General features: G+C 36.7%; 1 pseudogene; it reads right to left on the bottom strand.

Annotated features, from left to right (window-relative positions):
* Window positions 1-11,116: 11,116 nt before the first annotated feature.
* On the bottom strand, window positions 11,117-11,872 carry LOC101421691 (SREBP regulating gene protein pseudogene; annotated as a pseudogene).
* Window positions 11,873-19,272: the final 7,400 nt, after the last annotated feature.

Here is a 19,272-nt window from a genome sequence, read left to right as displayed (position 1 = left end):
CTTTGGAGCTGGTATTTCTGCGTGATGGAATTGGACTCAGAGCGGATCTCTTTTCACAAGACTTGCATGCTACTTTATTGGAATTGTAGTTGGTGCTGGGTTTAAGATATATGTAGGGGATTTGAATCTCTGGACTGATAATATGACACCCAGGCCCAGAGCCTCAACAGACTTCAGTTCCTACACTTTGATTTATTGGACTTACTCCACTCAGCTAACATGGAGTTGAAGAAGGTCAACCACCACAACATGGAGCCTAGAGTGTCTACAACTAGAAGCGGGAGGAGTGCATCCAGTACCCATGTGGAATCTAAGCCCTCACTTGACATAGGTGTGCAATGGACACAACCAATCCAATGTCCACAGAGAAAATGTGGAATGGGTGTGGGAACGGTAGCCATGGGGGCTGCTGGGTTTGGGGAATGGGAGGAAGAGATGAGATGTGGAGGTGTTTTCGGGACATGGAGTTTTCCTGGATAGTGCCTCACGGACAATTACAGGACACTGTAGATCCCCCCAGGGCCCACTGGATGGAACGTGAGAGAGTCTGGGTTATGATGTGGACCATTGACTATGGGGTGCAGTGATGCTCAGAGATGAACTTACCAGGTGCAATGGATGTGTCATGATGATGGGAGAGAGTGTTGCTGTGGGGGGAGTGGGGGGAGTGGGGGGTGGGTGCGGTGGGGTTGAATGGGACCTCATTTTTTTTTAATGTAATTTAAAAAAATAATAATAAATAAATAATTAAAAAAAAGATTAGGGAATGAATGATGGGGTAGAATAGACTTCCTGGTATTCTACTGTAAACTTATTATTCTAACAATTGGAGAACTTTTATCATTGATGTGGTATATTCTATTCTATTTCGTTTGGCAGAATTTTTGTCCTTCTCAGAATTGTAAAGTGACATTGGAGAAAATAAGTGTTCATATCATGCTATGAATTAACACATTCAGGTATATATTTCAAAGCCCAAACATAGTTTAAATTTATTATTTTCAGTGTTTTTAGGCAGATAACTTAAAGGAAACATGAAAATAGTTTGTCTATGAATGCACAATAAACTATTTGATATTATACCATATAATATATGTAATATGTGTACATATACACAACCACATCCAGAGATAGAAAGAAGTATTTTACATAGGTAGATATAGATAGATGATAAATAGTAGATAGATAGATAGATAGATAGATAGATTCTGCAAATAAATTCAAAGCAAATTACTAAACTATTAAATGTTTAGGTCATAAACTATGGTTTTTATTTATAATTTGTACATGTTTTACATGATGATTTTGCAGAAATGAGATATGTACATATTTTGAATTGCATGGCCTCATAAAATATGCTCAGAGAGACAGATAAAGCAGATACAACCCCCAGATATTGGTTCCTTTGAAGGCTAAAGAGACCCATGAGAGTTATGGCCATGGCCGATGGGGTTAACTACCAGGGCAGATGGCCCCTCTTTGGAAATGGTGTTTATGTGTGATGAATCTGGGCTCAGATGGGATCTCCCTTCATAAGACTTTCATGCTAATGTGCTGGAGGTGCAGTTAACATTGGGATTTAAGATATATTTAGGGGATTTGAATCTCTGGACTGACAATGTGATAGCCAGGTCCTGAACCTCAACAGACTCCAGCACCTACAATCTGATTTATTGGACTTACCACACTCAGCTAAGATGGAGTTGAAGAAGGACAATCACCACACCATGGAGCCTAGAGTGATTACAACTGAAAATGGGAGGATTGCATCCAGCATCCATGTGGAATTTGAGCCTCCTCTTGACATAGAGGTGCAATGGACACAACCAATCCAATGTCCACATAGAAGAGGTGGTATTGGAGTGGGAAAAGTGGACATGGTGGACGATGGGTATGGGGAAAGGCAGGAAGAGATGAGAGGTGGAGGTGTCTTTGGGACATGGAGCTGCCCTGGATGGTGCTTCAGAGGCAATCACCGGACATTGTAAATCCTCACAGGGCCCACTGGATGGAATGGAGGAGAGTATGGGCCATGATGTGGACCATTGACTATGAGGTGCAGAGGTGCCCAAAGATGTACTTACCAAATCCAATGGATGTGTCATGATGATGGGAACGAGTGTTGGGGGGGGAGAGGGGGGGTGGGGGAGCGGGGTTGAATGGGACCTCACATATATATTTTTGATGTAATATTATTACAAAGTCAATAAAAAAAAAATATGCTGTGGCCCTCACTTTGCTGTTTGTTTTTTAAGATTTACTTTTTATTTATTTCTCTCCCCTTCCCACACTCCCTGCCCCAGTTCTCTCTTCTCTGTGTTCATTCGCTGCATGTTCTTTCGTTCACTTCTGTTGTTGTCAGCAGCACAGGAATCTGTGTCCTTTTTTATTGCGTTATCTTGCTGCATCAGCTCTCTGTGTGTGCGGCACCATTCCTGGGCAAGCTGAACTTTTTTTGCACTGGGCGGTTCTCCTTACAGAGGGCACTCCTTGTGTGTGGGGTTTCCCTACGTGGGGGACACCCCTGCGTGGCAAGGCACTCCTTGCGTGCATCAGCCCTGTGCATGAGCCAGCTCCACATGGGTCAAGGAAGCCTGGGGTTTGAACCGTGGACCTCCCATGTGGTAGACCGATGCCCTATCCATTGGGCCAAGTCCGCTTCCCTATGCCCATCACTTTGGATGATGCAAAGGATGTTATAAATGGATGTGGTTTTTGCTATCTTATGAAAAAATAAAAACTTCCCTTTCAATAAATGGAAAAGTAGTATTGGTAACGCAACCTTACAGGTTTAAAACTTTTTAAGATATTCTGAAAGAAAAGAAGAAATTCTGCATGTTGTGTAATAAATCAAGTGAAGGGAAAGGGAAACAATTCAAGCTATTATCTACAAAGAAAGCCTTACATCTGTTGCTTCAGGAAAATAGTTTCCAATGAGAATTCACTTCATATTCACCACTACAATATAAAAAATAATTTTAATTAATTTTATAGAATTTTCAAATTAGAAGTTTCTGAACTAAGAATTAAAATTTTTTAAAAAACTAATCTGGGTATTTGATAAGTAATTCAAGCTTGTCATTATTTTGAAACATATATCTTCATGTAAACTTGCTTAATATATTTATAGCCAGTAATTTTAATATGCTAATATTATGAATTTTTATTAAGTGCTACTATCACATCCGATGGTATTTAGGTCTAAATCTTAATTATTTTTCATCTTAATGGTAATGATTCAAGCCTTTATTCATTAAGAAATCATGAATGATCTGTTTGAAAAACCTTGATCTACACCATTACCACATTTTTTTCATAAAAAAATAAAACTTACAGGGACATACCTGATCATTTGGATGCTATAATAAATATGTATATATAAAACACAAATATAAATAAAATCAGGCTAAACATGTAGATTGCTGTGGCTGTTTCCTGTGGAGAAAACTTACATTACAAATTTAATACTCACTACAGATCTTTGATTCATTGATATCAGAATAAAAAAAAACATGAACGCATATGGAAAGGTTACATTGGAGTAGGTAAGCTGTGCTCAACTCTCTTACAGAAACAATGGAGTAAGGGAAAAATGTTGTCTGAGTGAGTTGCTTTGGGGATCTACAGACAAGGAAATTTTCTGTGCATTGTCCAGGAGGCTGAGCAACAGAGAGATAAAGAAGCTGAAACAAACAAACAAAACATATTACACTAACATCTGCTCATGGGAATGGGACTCTTCTCCCACCCCAAAAGCAGACAACTAGGCTAAAATACATTACTCACTGCAGCAAGCCGAGAAAGGAACAGATGTCTTCCTCCCTGAGAAGTTGAAGTTTGTGGTAGAGAACTGAGAGTGGTTTCTCCAAGTGAGTTTGGCAAGCAGTGTCTGGTTTGAGTTTTGGTTTGTCCAGATTACACCAAAGGGCAAGTGGAGGTTGAAAGAGACACCAGTACAGGAAGATTTGCCAAAGGTTTCTATCTGCTGGTTAACTAGAAAATTGTAAGAAGAAAAATGCTTTTTGGAGCCTCTCATGCCCCAGATTCCTTGGATATAATCTGCACTCCCACTAGTGGATCTCTGGCTCTATTTTGATAACACACGCAGGGAAAATTTAAATACACAAAAAATTAAACAAAACATCAAAGATCCATGGGAAAAAAACTAGGCAAGAGAGTTAAATTGACCATCAGATTAAATTCACAAGCATAATCAGAGGCTAAGACAACAGGAAAAAATTGCAAGTCATATGAAGAAACAGGAAGATATGGCCCTGACAAAGGAACAAACCAAAAATTGTGATGAGACACAGGATTCAAGAAAACCTATCAATGGTAAATAAATCAAAATCAATTCAAGGAGTTAAAGGACAATATGACTGTTTAGATAAAAAGTTATTAAGAAAATACTTGGTGAGCATCTAGAACAATTTAAAGCCTACAAAGAATGGTATAGGAGCTTATGGGAGTGAAATGCAGGATGGATCAGATTAAAAGTATTTTGGAGTCATATAACAGCAGATTTGAAATAGCAGAAGAAAGAATAAGTCAAATCAGTGACAGATTATCTGCTCTTAAAATGATAGGAGCACAGGCAAAAACAAAGGAAAAATTAACACAGTTTCAGGAAACTGAATGACAACACAAAATGCACAAAAATATAGATTATATGTGTCCCACAAAGAGAAGATAATGGATATAGGGCAGAAAAAATATTTGGAGGATTAAGACAGAAAATTTCCCAAACCTGATGAAAGGCATAAATATCAATATTCATAAAGGACAATGCTCCTCAAACAGAATAAATCCAAATTGACTGATTCTGAGACACCTACTATTCAGAATGACTAATCCCAGAGATAGAGAGGGGATTCTATAGCACCAAGAGAACAAAAATGCATTACATAGGACATAAACTCAAAGGATTAAGTGTCAAGCTCTCATAATGAACCACAGAGGAGAGAAGGAAGTAGTATGATACATTTAAAATATTGTAAGAGAAAAACTGCAAGACAAGAATTCGCTATCCAGAAAATCTTTCCTTAAAAAATTAGCATGATTTTAAAGTCTTCACAGAGAAACAAACACATTCTGAGAAGATATGTTAACAAATGACCAGATTTATAAGAGAAACTAAAGGGAATGCAGTAGCCTGAGAGGAAAAGACAAGGGGAAGAGAAATGGAGAGTAGTGTACAAATGAAGATTATTAGTAGGATAATTCAAAGTGTAAAAAGACAGAAAATGGAAAGATATGACAACAAAAAGCCAAAGGATTAAATGGATGATTAAATAATGTCTTCACAGTATTAACATTGAATACTAATGTATTGAACTTCATTATTTTAAAATAAATATCTTCAGGAAAACTTAATATATTTATGGCAAATAATTTTTATTATTTAACCAATCAAAATACATAACCTGACAGCATAGATTAAAAACATGAACCATCTATATGCTGTCTACAGGAAACTCTCAGATGTAAGAACATAATCAGGTAAAAATATATTCAATCCAAATACTAAACAAAATGATTTGCAGTAGCCATACTAATATTGGAGAAAATAGATTTTCAATGCACTACTGCTATAAAAGTTTAAAAACATAATTATATATTAATAGAAATGGCAATTCACCAAAATGAAATTACTATAATATATATTTATACACTTAAACTGGTTATTCCAAAATACATGATGTACACATTAGCAAAACTGAGAGGAGTAAGAGACATATCTACAGTTATATTTGGAGATTCAAATACATCACTTTAAGCATTGGATAGACTTTCTGGAAAGAGGATAAATAAAGAAAACGAGAGGTTGGACAATATAAGTGAACTAGCCATAACAGATATTTAGTGTGTTATACCACATAACAGCAGCATATATATGCTTCTCAAGTGTTCAATGATCCTTTTCCAGAACACACTATATGTTGGGTCACAAGAAGGTCTTAAAGTACTTGCAAAGATGGAAATTATACAACCAACTTTCTCAGATCATAATGAAATGAAGCCAGAAATGAATAACAGGCAGAAAAATGAAAATTCATAAATATATGGAAATTAGACAATACATTCAAATTGCAAGAACAATCAGTAAATATCACGAGAAAAATGAAAATAGGAACACAGCATATCCAAACTATGAGATGTGAGAATTGATAAAAAAAAAAAAAAAGTCATCAGAATAGGCAGGCAGTGCTCCACTCTCTCAGAAAAACAAAGTGAAAAGTGACAAAAGGATTGGAAAAAATGAGCGGCTTGGGGTTAGCAGAGCAGGATAGTGCCGTACAATAGATAAAGAAAGAGTCCAAACAGCAAACAGTGTGAGTTTTCAAACAGCAACAGCAGCCAAGAAAGAGTACTATCTGCCATCCCCATGATATTAAGCTGGGATAAAATTCTGGTTCAATGCAGCTGCCTGACAGGGGAACAGATATCTTCCTTCCAGCCAACTGTTAGAAGGGACAAGTGAAGGGATGTTGAGGTTTTTCTTCAGTGAATCCTGCCTGCAAACCTGCTTTGAATCTAGGTGCTGACAAGACCAAAACAAAGGAAAAAGAGATTGAAAAAACTCCATGGAAAGGCGTGCCAATGAGGGCCATCTGCTGGCCAGAATGGATAATACATGGACAAAAACTGCTTTTCCTACTCTTCGTACACTAATTTCTGGGAGAAAATCTACAACATATTAGTGAATCCCTGGCTTGATTTTGTTTAGGTAAGCCTTACAACTGTAAAGACTCAAAATAAGTTGAACTAAATATTAAAGAAGAGCTATGAAAAAATACAATGTATTAGAGAATTTGGCCATTAGATTAAATTCACCAGTATATCAGATACCTAGAAAACAGAAAAAAAGTATAAGCCATAATAAGAAACAGAAAGAGATGGACCAGCAAAGGAACAAATAAAATATCCAGAAGAGATACAAGATTAAGGCAATTAATCAATGATATTCACAAAGCTCTCATAAAACATTTTTAAAAAATTGAAAGTAAATATGAATAAAGAGATAAAGCACCTTAAGAGGACACTTAGTGAACATAAAGGATAATTTGAATGCCTGCAAAAAAAGTAAATATCCTTATGGAAATGAAAGACACAATGAATGAGATTTTAAAAAGTACCTTAAAGGAATATAAGAGTAGATTGGAATTACTTGAAGAGAGAATAGTGATTTCAAAGACAGAACATGTGAACTAGGAAACAAAGAGAAATTGATAGAGAAGAGGATGAAGAAAAGGAAACAGGGTCTCGGGGAAATGAATGACAATGTAAAATTCACAAATATCCACATTATTGGGTTTGTAGTAGGAGAAAAGAATGGAATATAGGAAGGAAGAATACTTGAAGGAATAAAGACTGAAAGCCTCCCAACCCTTATGAAATACATAAATATCAATATTCAAAAAGAAAATACACTCCAAGCAGAATAGTTACAGACTTAGCCAGCTATGAAAATATATCATAGATAAGAGGGGATTTTTGAAAGCATCAAGAGGACTAGAAATCATTACACACAAGGGAACCTCTAAAAGATTAATTACCAACCTCTCATTAGAAACCATGGAGGAAAGAAGAGAGTGGCATGCTGTATTTAAGGTGTACAAAGAAAAAAATTCTAGCCAAGAATTCTGTATCTGGAAAAAATTAACTTCGAAAATGTAGGTGAGTTCCATGTCTTCAAAGACAAAAATTAATAGATTATGTAATGAAAGAATAGAATTATAAGCAATACATTAAAAATTGCTGCAATCTGAAAGGAAAAAAAACAAGGGTGATAGACAAAGTGGAAATGAAGATTATTGGGAAGCCTAAATTCAAGGGTAAAAAGACAAACAGTAGTATGATATGACAACATAAAGCCACAGGACAAAACTGCTGAAGAAATGCCTTTAAAGCAACAACATTGAAGGTTAATGTTTTGAATTCCCTAATCAAAATACAAAGACTGATAAAATCAATTTTTAAAAAGTCATCTATAAGTTGCTTAAAAGAGACTCAACTCAAATAAAAGGAGAAAATCAGGTTAAAAGTGAGGATTGAAAAGAGACATTCCCTGTTTTCTAATCAGCCAAAGAGGTGCTAATGTAAAATACAAGAAATCTGTTGGCTTTTAGATAGTGTATTTAATTGGAGTAAAAGCTTACAGTTATAAAGCCCTAAAGAGTTGAACTCAAGGTACCCTGAGAGGACCATTCTTACCAAAAATTTTTGCTAATATCTGCAAAGATTCAACTTTCCTCCTTCATCTTAAGGCTCTGTGTGCCCAGCTTCCTCCAATATCAGCTGTAGGATGGCACAGGGCTCATCTTTCTACCCTAGGGTTTAGCTGTTTGAGCTTTCTCTGTTGTGTTATGGGGGAAGATAAAAATGACTAAGTTCTCTCTTCTTCCATGTCTCCTTTTCTGTGTCATCTTGAGTTAGTGTCTGTTTCTATCAGCACCAAGAGGGCAGGAGCCCTGAGTCACACCCTACTGATGTGGTTGAATCAAAGCCCTAATCTTGATTTAATCAAGTAAACATAAAACCTTTGAATTTAATACAATCGTAGAATACCACATCCAGAGGAGGAGAACAGTTTACAAACAACTAATTCATTCTCTGGAATTCATAAATAATATAAAACTGCTACACTCCATCCACTGAATTCCAAATAAAGTTTTACAATATTTTTAAAAGCACTTAAAACAGTAACAATAATAAGTAAAAAAACATATTACAGTCAGTTTATATAAAAACAATTTTTCTTGGGGCAAAGTCCCATCTGGCTGTAGACATGTGAAATATACAAAACAATTTATCTCCTTCCAATATAGAAAGGAACAGAATTAGAATAAACTTTTGCAATATCATATGGACCACTAGGGAGAAAAACATGCATTACAAGTACCCAGCATTTCTGAAAATCTAGAGGGCATATTCCATTTGATTTCAAAATCTGAGTGTCATTTTTAACATGATGGTTTCTCCTCTTTGGGGCCTCTTGGAATTCTAAATGTATTAGTCAGCCAAAGGGGAACTGATGCAAAATACCAGTAATCTCTTGACTTTTTTGTGTGTTTATTTTCTACATTTAATAATTGAAAATATAAACAATTAAAAACTAAAGAGTAATCATAGTTGAGTAAAAACATGCATTTCTCATTTTAATGTACTGAATATATATACATTATTTATTTATTTATTTATTTTTTACATGGGACCTTGTTTTAATATTTTTTATTGACTTTGTAATAATATTACATTAAAAAAAATATATATGTGAGGTCCCATTCAATCCCACCCCCCCACCCCCCCTCTCCCCCCCCAACAACACTCGTTCCCATCATCATGACACATCCATTGGATTTGGTAAGTACATCTTTGGGCACCTCTGCACCTCATAGACAATGGTCCACATCATGGCCCATACTCTCCTCCATTCCATCCAGTGGGCCCTGTGAGGATTTACAATGTCCGGTGATTACCTCTGAGGCACCATCCAGGGCAGCTCCATGTCCCAAAGACGCCTCCACCTCTCATCTCTTCCTGCCTTTCCCCATACCCATCGTCCACCATGTCCACTTTTCCCAATCCAATGCCACCTCTTCTATGTGGACATTGGATTGGTTGTGTCCATTGCACCTCTATGTCAAGAGGAGGCTCAGATTCCACATGGATGCTGGATGCAATCCTCCCATTTTCAGTTGTAATCACTCTAGGCTCCATGGTGTGGTGATTGTCCTTCTTCAACTCCATCTTAGCTGAGTGTGGTAAGTCCAATAAATCAGATTTATATACAGTTTTTAACTGTACACTCTGTTACACACTATATTTTGTTCTTAGTAACACAATCATACAGTACTTGTCCTTTTTGTCTGGCTGTTGGCTTTTATAAAGATAACTTATTTGGGGTAGAATTTCACAGTTACAAGACCATAAAATATAAGTTACTTCCTTCACCAAAATCTGTTGCCATGTGTTTGAGCAAGATGGGTGTTTGATGTTCAACCTTCCTCTTCCTCTTAAGGCTGGGTGTTCCCAGCTTTTTCCAATATCAGCAGTAGGCTGATAAGTCCTGTATTTCCCACAGGGCTCATTTCTCTCCAGGATCAGATACTCTAGTCTCTCGGCAAGGTCAGCTGTAGACTATCAGGCTCTCTCTCTTCCTGAGGCCTCTGCCATGTGTATGGAGCCATCTCTATTCCTGTGTGTTCTACTTCTTTGTGTTTACTTTCTGGGGTTCCAGCATCCAAAACTCTCACTCTCTCCTCTGTCATGCAGTTTTTTTGTGAAAAGTCTTGGTAGGCTACTCACATGTCCTAAAGTCTTAATCACTATTAATCAAGTAAAAGTGAAACATCTGAATTTAATACAATCTAATACACCCAGAGGAACAGACCAATTTATAAACATAGTTTAATATCTATTTTTGTAATCCATAAATCAAACCAAACTGCCACATTGTGGTTTATAATTATTTTAATTGTTTTTATTTGATTTGCACATATATTTTTGATGATTTTCACATCCATATTCATTAGAGATACTGATCTGTAATTTTATTTTTTATAGAATCTATCTGGCTTTGGTATTAGAATGTTTGTGTTATAGAATGATTATGGTAGCATTCTTTCCTGTTCAATTTTTTGGAACAGCTTGAGCAAGATTGGTCTTAGGTTGTCTTTGAATGTTTGGTAGGATTCACTTGTGAAACCATCTAGTATGCAGTTTTTCATATTTGGGTGTTTTTTTTTTTCTTTTTTCTTTTTTTTTTAACATTACAAATATTTATTAAAATAACTGAGGTATTTGAGGCCAGGAAAAAGCGCTGAGTGAAGTGAAAAGGAAAGGATCAGGAGTCAGGCCACAGAAGTTACTGATTTTTTTCATTCATTCAATAAACTTATTAAAATACCTCCCAAGTATAAGACACTATACTAGGCACTTATGATTTCATACCCTGGCTGTTTTATCAATTCATTTAAAAGAAGGGTGCTGCCCATCCTGTTGCAAAACAAAATCAAAGTTCTGTCATTTAGGTTTTCAGGGCCTTCTGCTCCTCATCAGCAAAGCAGGGATAATACATCCACCTGGGAGGGCTGGGCAAGGCAGCAAGAGAACTCTAGGGTTCCAGGGGCTCTTGACTTGCTCTTCTTGGCCAGCAGATGGCAACATGGTCCTGCCGGGTGGCGTTAGTGCAACTGTTGTTAATGAGATGACAAGGACAGAGGGCATCTGACGCTGTGCTACTCGGAGACTTGTGCATCTTGTCAATTACTTGCAGAGATCTGAACAACGCTAAACACATTACTCTCACATGGGAGGTCCAGGGTTTGGTTCCTGGTGCTTCCTGAGACAAGGACCTGCATTTAGCCAAACACAATTCAAAATGATCTTCCACTGCCATGAAGAGGCTCTGGAATGCCATGGCTGCTCGGGTGAGGAAGCGCTCCAGGAGAAGTTGCTTGCTGGGCTGCAGGCAGCAGGAGACCCAGTGCTCATAGGCGCTGCAGCAGCCATTGGACAAGCAGCCATCGCAGCAGTATTGCTTTGTGCTAGGGACGTGGACATGTCAGCAGCCATTCACCAGCAAATCCTTCCTTTCACAAATGTGTCCTAGTTCATCCGTGATGAGACGCTTCCCTTGAATGGAGTTACGGCACTGATTGCCTGGTCAACTGCTATTGCCCAGGTTAAACTGCACTTTCCAGGGAATGGGCTGATCATGACCTTGAACCTGGAGAAGATTCCCATCTCTCACTGCCCTCTCCTCCTGCTTGAAGGTGCAGGTGAGGAAGTAGACGAGAGAGAGCCCGAAGACCAGGGCGAGCACCCACCTCTTCCGCAGAAGCCACACCATGGCCGCCAGGTTCACCATCCCGGCGCGGAGCGGGGCAGGCCCGGGCCCGGGCGGCATGGCCCCTACAGCCCCGGGAGCTCCGTCCCTAACAACCCGGGCGCGCTCCGCGACCCGTGGCTCTGCCCTTGGTACAGCCATCGCTGTCTGTACCTCAGGTCTTCTTCATTTCATACACCTGTGAGGGACAAACTGTAATCTGTCATGTATAAGGTAGTAAATCAGATGCTGAATCATTTCAACTACAGTCCAAGGAATAGGAATGGGAAGAATGCACTCATGAAAATTCTTTGTCAGTGCAGAAATTTTACAAGCAACCAGGTCCACAATGAATGAATTAGCAATACTTGTTTGGTCATAAAAGAAAATGAATCCCTAGAAAGAAATGAGATAAATTGATTCTTTTGCTAAAAGTTTCATTTATGTTTGAAAATGTGTTACAAATATATTATGGATTTACACATTAATTCAGTTGAACAAATATACAAGATAAAATTATACATACTTTCTTTCAAGTAAATAAGTTGTAGAATACCTGAAGCCCAGCTTCGCAGCTTATAAGTAAAGTAAAAATCTCTTATTCCATATAATGGGTCTTACAGGTGAAATTTGATTCTCTGTGAAAAGAGTTCCTGAACATTATAGATTAAGATAAGTTGAGAAAAATGCTTTCTTTAATAGTTACATGTTTAGATTTTGAATTAAATATACATACCTTCAGGTAATACCTCTTTAAATTAGTGGAATAAGGAAATGTTCTCAGCTTTAGCACTGTATTTCCTATTCAAAAATTTTTATCCAAATTAAAGAAAGTTTTATTGCAATCATTTCTCACTTAATGCATAATCCATAATTCCATTCTATGACACAGTCTTTCTCAAAAATTTTTAATGGTTTGTATCAAAGAGTGCCACAAACCACTCAGTATCTCTTTACTAGATATCTCCACAGGGCAAAGGTCAGCTGATCACACAATATTAGGCACATTCTAGGTATATTTCATATTTGAAGAAGAGAGCAAATTGTCAATATGATTTTCAGAGTTGGAAGGGTGTGTTTCTTTCATTTCAGTCAAATAAATGATACTTGTACAAATAAAACTTTAAACTATCCAGGACAAAACCTTTCCCACAAATGCATAGGTTTTGTTTCAGATATTGCTCTCAAGAAATTCATTACACAACATGCCTAAATCTTTATGTTTGGAGTTATCATCTAGCAAAGTCCATGTAGGATAGTGTCATTCCAATACAACATGATTGATATTCAACTTATTCCAGTTTCTTCTTTGGGCACCGTGTATGCAGGTGAGATAAAGCCATTTCTGCCTGTTGTTTTACAGCTTAAAACTGTGTGGCTTGTTCATAAATGCCTCAATGAACACATAGACATATAAGTGCTTCTAAATATGCATACACACAGATACAACACACCTTTCTCAAGGGAAAACAAATAGTTACAGGTATAGCAAAATTCACATTGCTCAAAGAAAAATACTACAAAGATTTAAAGCAGTACCAAATTTTACTAGCAGTTCAAAAGTCACAAATGACATGATATGGTAGCAAGCTTGAAGGACAAAATTATTAGTGAACCTCCTAAGTCCTTCTTTATCACTTTAATATGTTGGCATGCCCAAGATTTTAAAAACAAGATCTCAAGCAGTGGGGTTTCTAAGGGCTCTAGAGAAACTTAGAAACAATAAACAGGGCAGACAAGATCAACAAATCAGCACCCTGTCAATGGGCCTTACTTTGGAATATATGTTCCCCAATACAATACAGTTATTTATTTATAATAGTTCTGCCCCCTTCACTTGAACTTATAATTAATGTTATAGTTGTTAAATATATGCCCCAGAGACTTAAATCTTCAGTCTGCTTATATGCCAGTTAAGAAGTCAATCACAGTAGAATTGTAACACCTACTCTCCACTTCGTTGGACTCTCCCCAGACAATAATCAAAAGAATGATGGGCAATGCCTATCTCAAAAAACATAGAGTATCTACAAGTGCAAGCAAGGCAGTTCCATCAATCTGTCCCATGGGAATTAAGCCACCTTTCAATCAGAAAAAGAATGGGATGGGCATGACCATCTCCAAATCCTCAAGATTGAGGAATGAACAAATATAAGAAGGCAATGGATAAACATAAGAAGGCAATTATAGACATAATTGGACTTTGGATTTCTCCAACAATGGAATATCTTGTATCATTGATACAGTGGGAGAAAATATTTGACATTTACATAAAGAGGTCATACAACTCAACCATTTAAATGACAAACTACCTGATTAAATAATAGGCAAAATAAAACAAAACAATTATCCAAAGAAGAAATACAAATAGCAAAAAAACACATGGAAAATGTTCAACATCACTAGTAATAAAAATGACAATAAGATATCATTTCACATCTTACACTGGCCACTATTAAAAGATCTGGAAAATTGTAAATGGTGGGGAGGATGTGGAGGGATAGGAATGCTTCTTCACTGTTGGTGGGAAAGTAGAATGGTACTGACACTGGGGAAGACTGGCAGTTTCTAATGAAGTTGAACATAGTCTTGTCATGGGAATGAGCAATAATATTCCTATTTATATACCCAGAAAAACTTAAAGCAGTGTCACAAATAAATAATGCTGTTCATAGCAGCATTATCCACAAAAGCCAAAAGTTGAAAATAACCCATGTGTTCCTCAATTGATGAATGGGTAAACAAATTGTGGTGTTTATAGATGATGGAATATTATGCAGTGGTAGGAAGAAATGAACTCATGAAGCATATGAAAACATATTATGTAAAGCAAGACAGACACAAAGGAACAAATATTATATTTTTGAATTATTATGAACTAAATATATTATGTAAAATCATGGAATTAATAATTAGAATATATGTCACCAGAAAATAGAATGAGGGTAGAGAATGGAAAACTGATGGCTAGTCTGCGCAGAACTAGTTATAAGGTTGTTTGTAAATCTTTGCAAATTAATGGAAATGGTGAGAGAACATCATGGTGGTAGTGATTAGCAAAGCTATTTATGTGCATGACAGTGGTTAAAAGGAAAATTCTCAGGACATGCATATTAGAAGGAAAGCTAAAAAATGCAACATGGACTGTAGTTAAATCACAGGCAAAATTATGAACATGGATGATACTGCATATATAAGACAATTTTTACAAAAAAATATATATATATATAAATTAACTAGAGAGAACAAAAGAGAATAGGATCTATTTAGGGTAAAGGAAGCATAGAGAAATTGAGAGGTGATGAGATTTGTTTGCTTGCTTGGTTGGTTTTCATATTTTATTATTATCATTGTTGTTCTTACTAGAATAATGAAAATGCTCTAAAAATGATCGAAGCAATGAATACAAAACTATGTGAAAATGCTGAGTACAATTAATTATGAACTTTGGCTATATTTATGTTTTATTAATATGTATCAATAAAATTGGCAAAAGTACAAGGGTTTGCCATATACCCCAACCCCTCCACACCCTCCACTTTCCCACTTTCCTATTTCTTTTTTTTTAACTTGGTAGTTTACTTATTAGAATAAGAGATTAGATTTGTTAAACATCTCGATTAAAATGGTTAAAAGGTTTTATTCAATTTTTAGGCATTATACACACTGTTGTTTAACAATAGCATCAGTAATTGCATTTAATGAAAGATAAATCTAACACATTTTTAATGCCTTGATCCATTTGTGAATAACCACCATTTTAGAAACATCAATCTAAACTTAAAGAGGGGTGCAGCGATGCTCAGAGATATACTTACCAGGTGCAATGGATGTGTCATGATGATGGGAGAGAGTGTTGCTGTGGGGGGAGTGGGGTGTGGGGGAGGTGAGGTTGAATGGGACCTCATATTTTTTAACGTAATATTTTTTAAAAAAATAAAATAAATAAATAAATAAATAAATAAATAAATGAACTTAAAGAATCATACACCACTAAATATCCCACACAGTATATTTAAAAATAAATATAGAAGTATGACCAGAAGTCTACAAATTATCACAGTAGACAGACTGGTAAAGTCCATCATGGCACTGAAGGGCTCTGGCTAGATTTTGATTGAAACTACTGATTCTACAACAAAAGCAAAAAATAAAAAAAATAGCATGATGTATGCGGATGTTCATTTTCATAGCAGCAAAGCAAGAAAATCCATGTTGTCTCTTGTGCCTATTCATTTGAAATGTTACCGGTATCATATTTGCAATCTTCAGATATTCTTGGATCAGTTTCAGAAATTAGTTCATATGATCCTTGGTCTGTTTTTGTGTGAGTACCACACTGTTTAAATCACTATTTATATATATATAATTATCCTATTTCTTTCTTTCAGTTTGGATTGCTATTAGTTTGCTTTTCTTTTTCTTGTTCCTCCAAGTGCACAGACATTCAATTTTAGCTTTTTCTTCATTTTTAAACTTAAGCATTGTCAACTTGAATTTTACCTGTCAGAACTGCTTTTGAAATATCCCATTGGTTTGATATGTTGTTTTCTCATTTTCATTTGTCTCAAGATATTTGCTGAATTCTTGGTAATTTCTTCCTTGACCTGTGGATTATTTTAAAATGTGTTTTTTAATCTCCATATATTTATGCGTTTTCTTTTTTTGTCCATTACTGATTTCCAGCTTCATTCTGTAAAAACTTGAGAAAGTGTTTTGTATAATTTCAATACTTTCAATTTTATTGCAACTTCTCTTTTGACCCAAAATATCATCTATCTTGGAGAAAGACCCAAGAGGACTTGGAAAGAATGGATATCCTGCTGTTTTGGGGTACAGTGCTCTATAAATGTCAATTAGGTCTAGTTCATACATCATATTATTCAAGTTCCTCTTTCTTTATCCTCTCTGCAGATGTTCTATCCAATACTGAGGATGGTTTATTGAAGTCTCCAACTCTTATTGTACAGGCATCTATTTCTTCCTTCAGTTTTGACAGTGTGTGCATCATGTATCTTGGGGCACTCAGGTTAGGAGTGTAAATATTTAGTATAGTTTATATTCTTGCTGAATTTACCTTTTATTATTATATAATGATCTTCATCATCCCTTTTTAAAAATTTTGCTCATAAAATCTATTTTGTCTGATGTTCATATCACCACTTCAGCTCTTTTTTGGTTACTATTTGCATCTTTTCTAATATTTCACTTTAAACCTGGTTGTGTCTTTACATCTGGGGTGAGTCTTTTTTTTTTTTTTTTTTTTTTAAAGATTTATTTATTTATTTAATTCCCCCCCCCCCCGGTTGTCTGTTCTTGGTGTCTATTTGCTGCGTCTTGTTTCTTTGTCCGCTTCTGTTGTCGTCAGCGGCACGGGAAGTGTGGGCGGCGCCATTCCTGGGCAGGCTGCTCTTTCTTTTCACGCTGGGCGGCTTTCCTCACGGGCGCACTCCTTGCGCGTGGGGCTCCCCCACGCGGGGGACACCCTTGCGTGGCACGGCACTCCTTGCGTGCATCAGCACTGCGCATGGCCAGCTCCACACGGGTCAAGGAGGCCCGGGGTTTGAACCGCGGACCTCCCATATGGTAGACGGACGCCCTAACCACTGGGCCAAAGTCCGTTTCCTGGGGTGAGTCTTATAGACTGTATATAGATGGCTCCTTTATTTAAATCCATTCTATCAGTCTATGGCTTTGATTAGGGAGTTCAAGCCATTAACAATCAATATTATTAATGTAAAGGCATCATATATTTCATCCATTTTTTCCTTTGGCTTTCTGTTGTCATATCATACTATTGTCTGTCTTTTTACCCTTTAATTTACTCTTCCTATTAATCTTCATTTCTACACTCTTCTCCAAGTTTTTCATTCTTGCTTTTGCTTTTCAGGGTTTAGGACTCCTTTTAGAATCTCTTGAAATGTTTGTTTTTGGTAACATATGCTATCAGGTTTTGTCTTTAAAGACTTTGAATTCACCCTCATTTTTGAAAGACTGCTTTGCCAGATACAGAATTCTTGACTGACAGTTTTTCTCTTTCAGTACCTTAAATAAATCCTACAAACTTCTTCCCTCCTCCATGGTTTCTGGTGAGTGGTTAACACTTAATTTTATCAAGTTTCCCTTGTATGTGATGCTTTGCTTTTCTCTTTCTGCTTTTAGAATCCTCTATCTCTGATATTTTTCATTGTGAATAGTAGAAGTTTTGGTGTCAGTCTATTTGGAGGTCTCCTGTTTGGTGTGTGTTGTCCTTCTCTGACAGTGATAGTCCTGTCTTTCATAATTTGGGGGAAGTTTTTGTTCATTATTTCCTTAAATATTCTTTCTCCACCTTTTTCATTTTCTCCTTCTTCTGGGATACCAATAATGAATATGTTTGTGCATTTCCCATTGTCATTCAAATCCCTGAGCCCTGTTCCATTTTTTCTATTCTCTTCTCTTTCTCTTCTCCTGTCTTTACCTGTTTAAATGTTTTATCTTCAAAATCACTACTTCCCTCTTTGAGCAATTCATATCAGCTCTTACGTGCCTCTATTGTGCCTTTCATTCTGTTATGGTCTGTTACTTTTTTTGGTGAGCTTTCTCATTATTCTCTACACTCTCCTAGTGTCTTAATATCCTTTATCTCTTTTGTCATATTGTCTCTCAACTTTTAAATGAGTTAGGAGTGCAGTGTAATTATCATTGATTAATTATCTTAAATCTTGTATCTTTTCAGGATATTCGACTCATTCCTTTGGCTGGGCCACCTCTTCCTGTTATCTAGTATAGCTTGTAATTTTTTGCTGATACCTAGGCATCTGAATATGATGGCGAATTTTCTCTGATAGTGCATTTCTCTCTCTGGCTTATTTTCAACATCTCTTTTTTGATATTTGCCTCAACTTTTTCTAAATCTTTAAATTTACCTAGGTTATGTTATCAATATTGGGCCAGGGACTCACTAATGGGGCACAGATATTCTCCCTGGAGTTAGGATACAGAGAGCCCTAGAAGCAGTTTTGTCCAGATTAGATAGCAGATGGCACTCACTGTCATAGGTTTCCATGGAGAGGGAATGTCCATTTTCCTGTGTTTTGGTCTGACCAGTGCTGAGATTCAAAGTTGTCTCTCTGCCCAATTCACTGAATAAAAGCCCACTGACTCCTTCTCCTTTTTCCCTTGTAACAGGTGACAGAGAAAGATATCTCTTCCCCTCTCAGCTGCAGTGAGCAAGGTATTTTACTACAGCTTAGTATCCTAAGAGAGAGGGAAGAGAGCCATGGCTGGCACCACAGTAGTTTGATAACTCACAATATTTGCTTCACATTCTTCATCTCTCTGCCTCTCACCACACTGGTAGTCATTTAGCACTATCCTGGCCTGCAGGCCCCCAAAGCAGGTTCTTCAGATAGGTTTTGGCTCTTTCTCCATTATTTTCCTTAGAGAGTTGAGCTCTGCAT

This window comes from Dasypus novemcinctus, chromosome 22 (genome assembly GCF_030445035.2).
Source record: "Dasypus novemcinctus isolate mDasNov1 chromosome 22, mDasNov1.1.hap2, whole genome shotgun sequence".
NCBI lineage: Eukaryota > Metazoa > Chordata > Mammalia > Cingulata > Dasypodidae > Dasypus > Dasypus novemcinctus.
The sequence above is the reverse complement of the archived record's forward strand: the minus strand, read 5'-3'. Positions and strand labels throughout refer to the sequence as shown.